Source organism: Dermacentor andersoni, chromosome 4 (genome assembly GCF_023375885.2).
Source record: "Dermacentor andersoni chromosome 4, qqDerAnde1_hic_scaffold, whole genome shotgun sequence".
Taxonomy (NCBI): domain Eukaryota; kingdom Metazoa; phylum Arthropoda; class Arachnida; order Ixodida; family Ixodidae; genus Dermacentor; species Dermacentor andersoni.
In genome coordinates, this window is record NC_092817.1 from 180,137,053 (window position 1) to 180,145,062 (window position 8,010).

An 8,010-nucleotide genomic window follows, 5' to 3' on the forward strand; every position below is an offset into this window, starting at 1 on the left:
CCAAGATTATCATTTTGACACTAAAAGCTTCTTCCGCTTTGAGAGTACTTACAGAAATGTTCAGGAGGGCTCCTGCGTTGTGTTTTTATTGATCGCGGTCACCCAAACTTAAGAGCAGCTCGCCGCGTTATACCTCATACTACGCAAGTGACGCGCTTCATACACATGGTGACTCCGTAAGTCCTCGGCCCCAATAAAACTTTATATTAACCTCCGATGCATGCCTCAATCTTTAATAAAAAATAGCCCACCTATTAGGATGTCCAGCATGAGTGGTACTCTTGAACTGCTTTCTTCCGCCTCCCCTACTTCTCTATATCTGCTCTTTCTATTCCCTCTTTCCCGTCCCCGAGAGTATAGGGTACCCAACCAGACACATTTTTGATTAACATCCCTGCCTTCTCCATTTACTTGCTCCTCCTCCTCCTTGAACAGATGTGTCTGTATGGAATGGTCCTGCGGCTGACCTTCATTACTTAAAATGGACTGTCAACAAAACATCCACGTGAAATCGACCACTTCCTCATAAAGGGGAACCTATTAGGGCAACATTACTGCCCTACGCATGCCTCCCGATTCCAGATAGCATAGCGTGAGTAGAAACGATTTAGAAAATCAACTTATGACATCCTTTTCGGCGACCTTAGTATGGATTACAGAATGACGTATTTTACTGGTTTTATTACCGATGCAGCAGAAAAAGTCATTCCACAAATGGTACCTTATGTCCAGCTCCGTGGTACCGCCACTGCGACGTAGATAACAATTTGTTTATTGAAAGTGCCCTGAAGGCGCACTTTGTGCATTCGGCGGTGCTCATTTTTGCCCTTTTCCACGTTTTTGTGGTGGAGGATGCGTGTGCGTCTTTGTTTCCCCTTTTCTCTCCACCTTCGACGTCTTGTCATGTATGAAGCCTGCAGTAGCATGCAAAGCGTTTTGCTCGGTTAACCTTTCCATACCTGTTGTTAAAATTTCCACCACGAGCACGCACGTATTTTATATACGCGGTTTTCTTGTGATACATCCAGGGAACACGCAAATGTGTGCGCAGTGGATGTGCTGTGTTGAGTGAATAACGTGAGAAGATGGTGCGTGTTCACGAGACATTTGTCATGGGTCTGGCATAACGCAGCACCAAACTTCTGAGCAGTTTAGCACACAGCACTCAAATGAAAAACATCGTATCTTTGCGTCCACTTTTTCACGGAACTTGGATGAGCGTTCATACGTATCCGTGTACAATAGCACTTTTCTGTAATGATCCATGGGTGAGTCAGAAATGAAGCCCAACTGCTTCTAAAAGTAATAGTACCCTGAAAAAGACTGGGGTGCAAAAACTTTACTTTTTTTTTCTGCCGATGAGGCGGCATTTTTCATAGCGGAACGAAACGCGCCTACTCGTGCATCACCTTTCTTTTGAATTTACTGCACGCTCCGCACCAGAGCAATGTACGTCCTTCCTGTTCGTGCAAGGCACTGGAATGGGTACAAAAAGCACGTGTAATGGCACAGTATGTCAGCAGGAGCAGCGAACAATTGTTGCTCAGGGGTTAACCCTTAGCAACAGCACATTGAACTCACTACAAACGCGTGCTTAAGCCCTAATAGTATTTTTGGGATTATAAAGCATTCTCGATAGGGCTCGGCCTGTGCCATTTCCCCGGGCAACATTCGATATATAAATACCCTCGCGTTCCGTCGAAGATGCCGCATCGGAGGGTTCTTTCGCGGTTCCTTAACGATGGCTGCTGCGTACTTCCTCCCTGCTGCACTCCTGGTCATCACAGCCACGACGTCGGGAGCCACAGCCTCGGCCTGTGAGTGTGCAACACTACATTGCGTCGCCAAGTTTAGCGAGAATGGTGGCGAATGTTACTTGACCCATTAGCAGCACTAGACGATTCTCGTATTCTTGTTAACCAAACATTTGAAAGCATTCATTCCTAGCCAAAATGATTACGGAATATGTTCTTGTAATGCTTTGTTTTTCCAAGAGCAACCAGGATAGTGTCAATACGGAAATGCGTAAGCAGACAATACATTGTAACCGAATTATGGAGATTTTCACTATGGTATTATATTCAAACTGATGCATTTCCTTCTAAGTTAGCGCGCGATTAAATTAAATCATGGGGTTTTACGTGCCACAACCACTTTCTGATTAGGAGGGATGCCGTAGTGGGGGACTCCGGAAATTTCGACCACCTGGGGTTCTTTCACGTGCACCTAAATCTATGCACACGGGTGTTTTCGCATTTCGCCCCCATCGGAATGCGGCCGCCGTGGCCGGGATTCGATTCCGTGACCTCGTGCTCAGCAGCCGAACACCACAGCCACTGAGTAACCACGGCGGGTTTAGCGCGCGATGAAGACACCGGCTTTATAGGACACCTTGACCACGTATGGCGCTCTATACGCTCATCCCGGATTATTTATTTATGTGTTTATTTATTTATCTATATGTGCTTTCAGGGCCAGAGGCATTAAAGTCCAGCCTCAAGAAAATTTTGACCACGTAAAGCGCCTAGTTTCAGAGGCAGAATGTGTAAAAGAAAATTACGTTTGAAACAATAGTGGATTCGTCACAAGACCAGATGCTTTAAAAAAAAGCGAAGGTTTTTTTCTAGCAAAATTAAAAAGAACACTGCCATTACCGCTGGGTGAAACTGAAACACGACCCAGATTTCGCGGCATACTTTTATGCTCGCGGCTCCTCGGCGTGGCCTCCGAGATCAGGCGGCGCCCGCGGTTGCCCACAGCCCGCTGAAAATTATCGTAAGCGGAGTGCTGCGGCATATTCGTAAACCACCCTGTGCAGGCTCCTCTGTTTAGATGCAATATAAAGGTTGCTAATGAAAAAATGGCAATTGCCGGTCCTGTAGGTCAGCCGAGACGGTCTCAACATTTCAATACTTCAGTGTCTGGGAAAACAAGCTGTTGACCTATTATTGGGTCCAGTGGCGACGATGAAAGTGCGCGCCTTCTTTGCACGACGCATCAACAGAACCCGATGGTTATTGTTCACGAAATTCAAGGAAACGCGCTGCCCTGAAGCGGTGAGCCTGTGATGAACCACTCGCTTTCCCGCGAAGACTGTTTCATGGTGCTGCTATCCTCGTGCGCGCCGGCGCCTAGTCACACGAAATCTTTTTTTTTTTGTATTGGCAAGCTTTGGCTTATTGGCAGGAAAAGTAAGCTTGTGGTTTGTGTTTTGCTAGAAACATCTGAATATGCCGACTATGACAGTTATCTAAAACTCTTTCATTGACATTCTGAATAACAATTAAGTTTTAGATAATTGATTTTATTCTACCTACTGGATGTCATCGAATAAAATATTACTGGCGGTTTCTCAACTGGACTTCGAACAAGATACACCTGGCATCCTTTGCGTAGGCTGATCCGTCTTTCTCTATTTTTAAAGTCGGTGCATGATAGCTGGTACGTGTAGAGCAAGCACCGTGATCAGAGCGCTAGTGCGTTCTCGATCTTGACAGAAAAAAATCTCAGTGTACTTCGTATAATAGTGTAGGTGTACAGAGCAAATAAGTTAAAGGGCGCCAACGATTGACGTCGGCAGGCTCTCAAGCATTCCATGCCGTCTTGCTACCAGCAACGATGAGCTTACCAAGCTTTTCGAATTACTCGAAGCATAGATTCCAACTGAATACCATGAAGCAGAGTACACGACAGTAGCCGATTATAACAATCAAGCCATGAGCGTGCTGGCTGAAATTCGCTGCCGAATCACTGACCTGTAGATAGAAAGAAGCAACTCTACGCAAATAACCGAACCTGTCACAGCTAGAAACAAGACGTCGACAAGGTTAGCAGGGCCAAATTACTGAAATAGGAATTACCAATTTGTAAGAGCAACTTCAACATTTGGACAGAATTTAGGGGCAGGTTGAACAGACTGTTTACTTAAACGACGTTCTCTCTTTTTGAACCAAGCTTTATTATGTGCGAAGTTCCTTCGCTGGAGAAGCAGCGGAAGTGATTGCATGGTAGCTAACGTCTGGGGCTTACTATGCTGATGCCGTTGCATTGCTAAAGGAAAGGTACCGGGACCGGCCAAGAATTGCACAGCATCATTTACCGAAACTTGGCGATTTTCCCAATGTGAAGAAGGCAAGGCACGTACGAGTTCTGCGCAAGCTACACAACGCCGCACAGCTTCATATCCGCAGTTTAAGCGCACTTGATGTTGAGGCGTTCTCTTCTCTGCTGACTTATATATACTACAGTAGGCGTTACCATGCAACATCCACCCGGGTGACCACGAGAAACACGAAGCCACGCCTTGAGGCCCCGATTAAAAAAAAGAAAACGTCCCAAGCTGAGTCTGCAGTAATTCTGCCAGCAGCTTTGTCGGACGCATAGCTCGAAGGTCTCTGTTTTAGGAGAGTCGAGTTGGACAGTCGTGAACAGTGTGCCGCACCTCATCAAAAGCCTACTTTCTAGGAGCCCAGTGGTAGGCACAGAGAAACACCAGCAGCAACATTTCTAAACTTCACGTCCTGCAATATGATCGAATGCTTCTTTTGTCCTTGAGACAAGCATGTGATGCGAAGCAGCGACGCAGACATCTGCATTTCGAGGAAGAAGAAGCTGTTGGGAAAATATCGCTGGTGTTCTCGATGCACATCGGCAGGACGCTAGGATAAAAAGTGGCGCGTTAGGTTGGCTTGCTTGTCATGCTGCGGGAGACGCGCATCAAATATGCGCGATCCAACGTATAAGAAACGTAACGCTTCGTAAAGGGAGATAGCAGGAAGCAGCACAGTCTATGCTTCATCCAGTGCACTATCATCTGCAGAAGAAGCGTTGTCCAGTCACCAAACAAAATTAAACGTGGTGTATCTTCAAACACTTCGAACAAGGATTGCCAACAACGATCGTAGAAGAATCATCTGTTGAGTTTCGATGGCAGGAACGAAAAATCTTTTGTTCAGGAGGAATTGGCTTCCAAGTTCAATTGATATTGTTACGGGAGACACAATTGGTGGTGAATACTTTCGAAGGTGCACGCTCCACTCGAGCTGAAAAGCAGGTCGTGGAGCTTCCATTTAGCCGTTACGCGCGGCAGAAATCTCGTCACCATTGAATCGGCCACAATACCTGTAATCCGTCATGACGTCACCTTGCCATCACTGGACAAGACTTTGTTCAGGAGGTCTGATACGAAGGCAAGAGTCTAGTGAGCCATTGGGTGACGGTGGAATTGGACACGGAAACTGGAATAAGTCTACTTATTGGTGCAGATAACCTGTGCAAAGTATTCACAGGTGAAGTTATTCGCTTCGAAGGCACCTCCAGAAACACCGTAATAAAAACCAATAAACACCGAGCAACACGCAACAAAGACAAGTTTTCCAAGCGACGCCTCTAAGCTCTGACACTCCACTTATAATCAGCGTATTACGAGTCGAGTGTTATGAAAAGAGGCAACAAAAACCTTTTTGGTGGTTGCCCAGTTTTCAATCCGTTCGTAAACCTACAGCCAATGAAAATGCAAGCGCAATGGATATACGCGCACCGTTGTTATGTACCGCAGAGAAAAACTGGACTGACCTGCTGATGCCTGCTGATGCATGAATTGGCGCCTGAAAATTATCCCTGACTTGTTGATACCTGAATTGCTTTACGTAACAAAACAACTATCTGATTATGGCACACCGCAATGAGAGACTGAGGAATTATTTCGGCCACTTGGAATTCAGCAACGTGCACATCACCGCGCACGAGCTTTTCGCACACTTTAAATATTCAACCCACTGCTGCTGTATTCTGATAAAAATAATCATAGCCCACCGATATCGTACATAGAAACCGTCGCGGTCGTTTCGTGAAACAGCGCGGCGCGGCAGTTCGCTCTGTGCATTATCGATACCATCATTTACTCACCGATATGAGCTGCGGGATAAACGTAACGTGGCGGTGGTGAGTCGAATGTGATGGCACCAATCCGTGGACACTGAATTATGAGCCTTTATTACCGCTCGTTGCTCATTGCAATCTCGAAGCGCCTGTGTTAATTCCTAAGGCTTAACGGCGGCACTCGAAGTACTGTGCAATACCAACGGAAGAATACGTTTCTCGGGGGAAAAAATGACATCTGATGACTCCGGTTTCGACATTCAGCGCGCACTTTTACCGCTGTGCTCGTCCATAATAACAATTTGATGGTCGGCACGTCCTTATTTCTCTGCTTCTTGACCTACAGAAATATGTATGGACTTGCTTTCACCTCTAAGTAACAAGCAAACGAACCGAGAGGAAAGTCGTTCACCCCGCCAGGTACAATGCAGGAAGGCAATATAGACAGACGGATAATTCAAGATTGTTCAGAGAATATCAATCGTAAATACAGAAACATGAAATACAGAAGGAGATCTCAAGATAATACACTGTGTGCGGGACCCCCTGTGCAAGTAAACTATGGAAAAGCGAAGCCTTTGAGAGTGAATTCCAGAATACAATAAAAAGAGGTAAGGTCGAAATTGAAATTATTAAGATATGGTTTATTAGAACTAAATAGGGAATATTTCCAAGCTTCCTTCAAACAATTCCAAACAAGCTATTCCTTTCAAATAATACTGAATGGGTCCCGCAAAAAGATACAGCAGAAGAAAGCAGAGTTGATGCATACTAATTACAATAAATTCTCTGTAAACGCAAGTTGTGATGAAGTATAGTTTTTATTGGAAAGCATGGGTTCTGGGAATATGCTGAAAACAAAAATGCGGCGGCCGACCTTAGACGAACGTATTGCCATTTTCATACAAATAAACCTGTGACAAGGACAGGTTATTTATTAGGTTGAATAAAAGAAAGAAGGTGTTCTTCAAGTCAGAAAATAAATGATGCGACGAACTTGTTTTTGAATACTAATGACCCCAACTTACAATGCAATCAATTATATGGCTGCGGACAAATGCCCTATATAAGGTGATTAGGACTTGGAGCTTAACTTTAATACGAGTTTTTACTACACGTGTCCTAGGACTTTTATTTTTTCTATACTGGACATATGTGACGATGAAATGTTAAGCCAGTATGAACTAAGACTTCAAGAAGACCAGCGTTATCGAAGAAGATAAGGAGCTCCTTGTTAACGTAAAGTGATGGAGAAAGTGCTAACTTTCCACGAGGTGAGTCAGAGTGCGAAAGATGATTTCGAAGCCTATGTGGACAGTCGCTCGCAGGGCTTGTAACAGAAATCACCCAGCTCATTATTGCCTATTAAACATTGCGTTTGGAACCTATGCTTCCGTCCTTAGGTCGTTTAGCCTCGGTGCTTTTCGGTGCTCTTCGACAGCGGTCAAAGCTCAGTCTACCTAGTGTTATATGTTTCGCCGTCCGGCCGATAACCTATTCAGCACACCATTGTTCCGCGTAGGTTAGTTCTGCAGTGCCAAGGAAGGCTTTATGGGAAGGTGGTATGGAGAAAGCCGATTCATGTCCCCGCAAGTTTGAAGACGATTATCCCTTAACTGGTGCCATGACGTCGCAATTCCTTCTAGTTGTGCGCGCTTTGAGCAGCTTTTCGTTTCAATGTCGCAACTGCAGCACGTGCAGCAGTCTTGTTATCTTAATACGGGTCAATGAAGCTTTCCTAAGAGGTTATCATAGAGGAGAGCTTAATTCCTAATGTCCGTTATAAATAATTACTTTGGACCGAAATTCCCCACTGCTATAAGTTTCAACGACAAAAAATATTACCTTGCTTCAAAATCATAAACATTTCGAGGCTGTCGTCGCTGAAACGCGTGCCATGTGCTCGCTCGCTCCGCTGCTGTAAAAATTCAGCCCTCCGTGTGGGGCGGTAAATAACAAGTTTACGCAGCCAAAACAACTCACCCAGAAAATTACTTCCTCCAGGTGGTGCTTAGGTCGTACGTTAGCTAGTGGTAGCGGCGCACTTTGAAACTTTTACGTCACATAAACCACAGTCCCGACCATAAAGTCTGTTTTCTGTTCATTCTTCTATCTTTTGTTTCAGCCTCG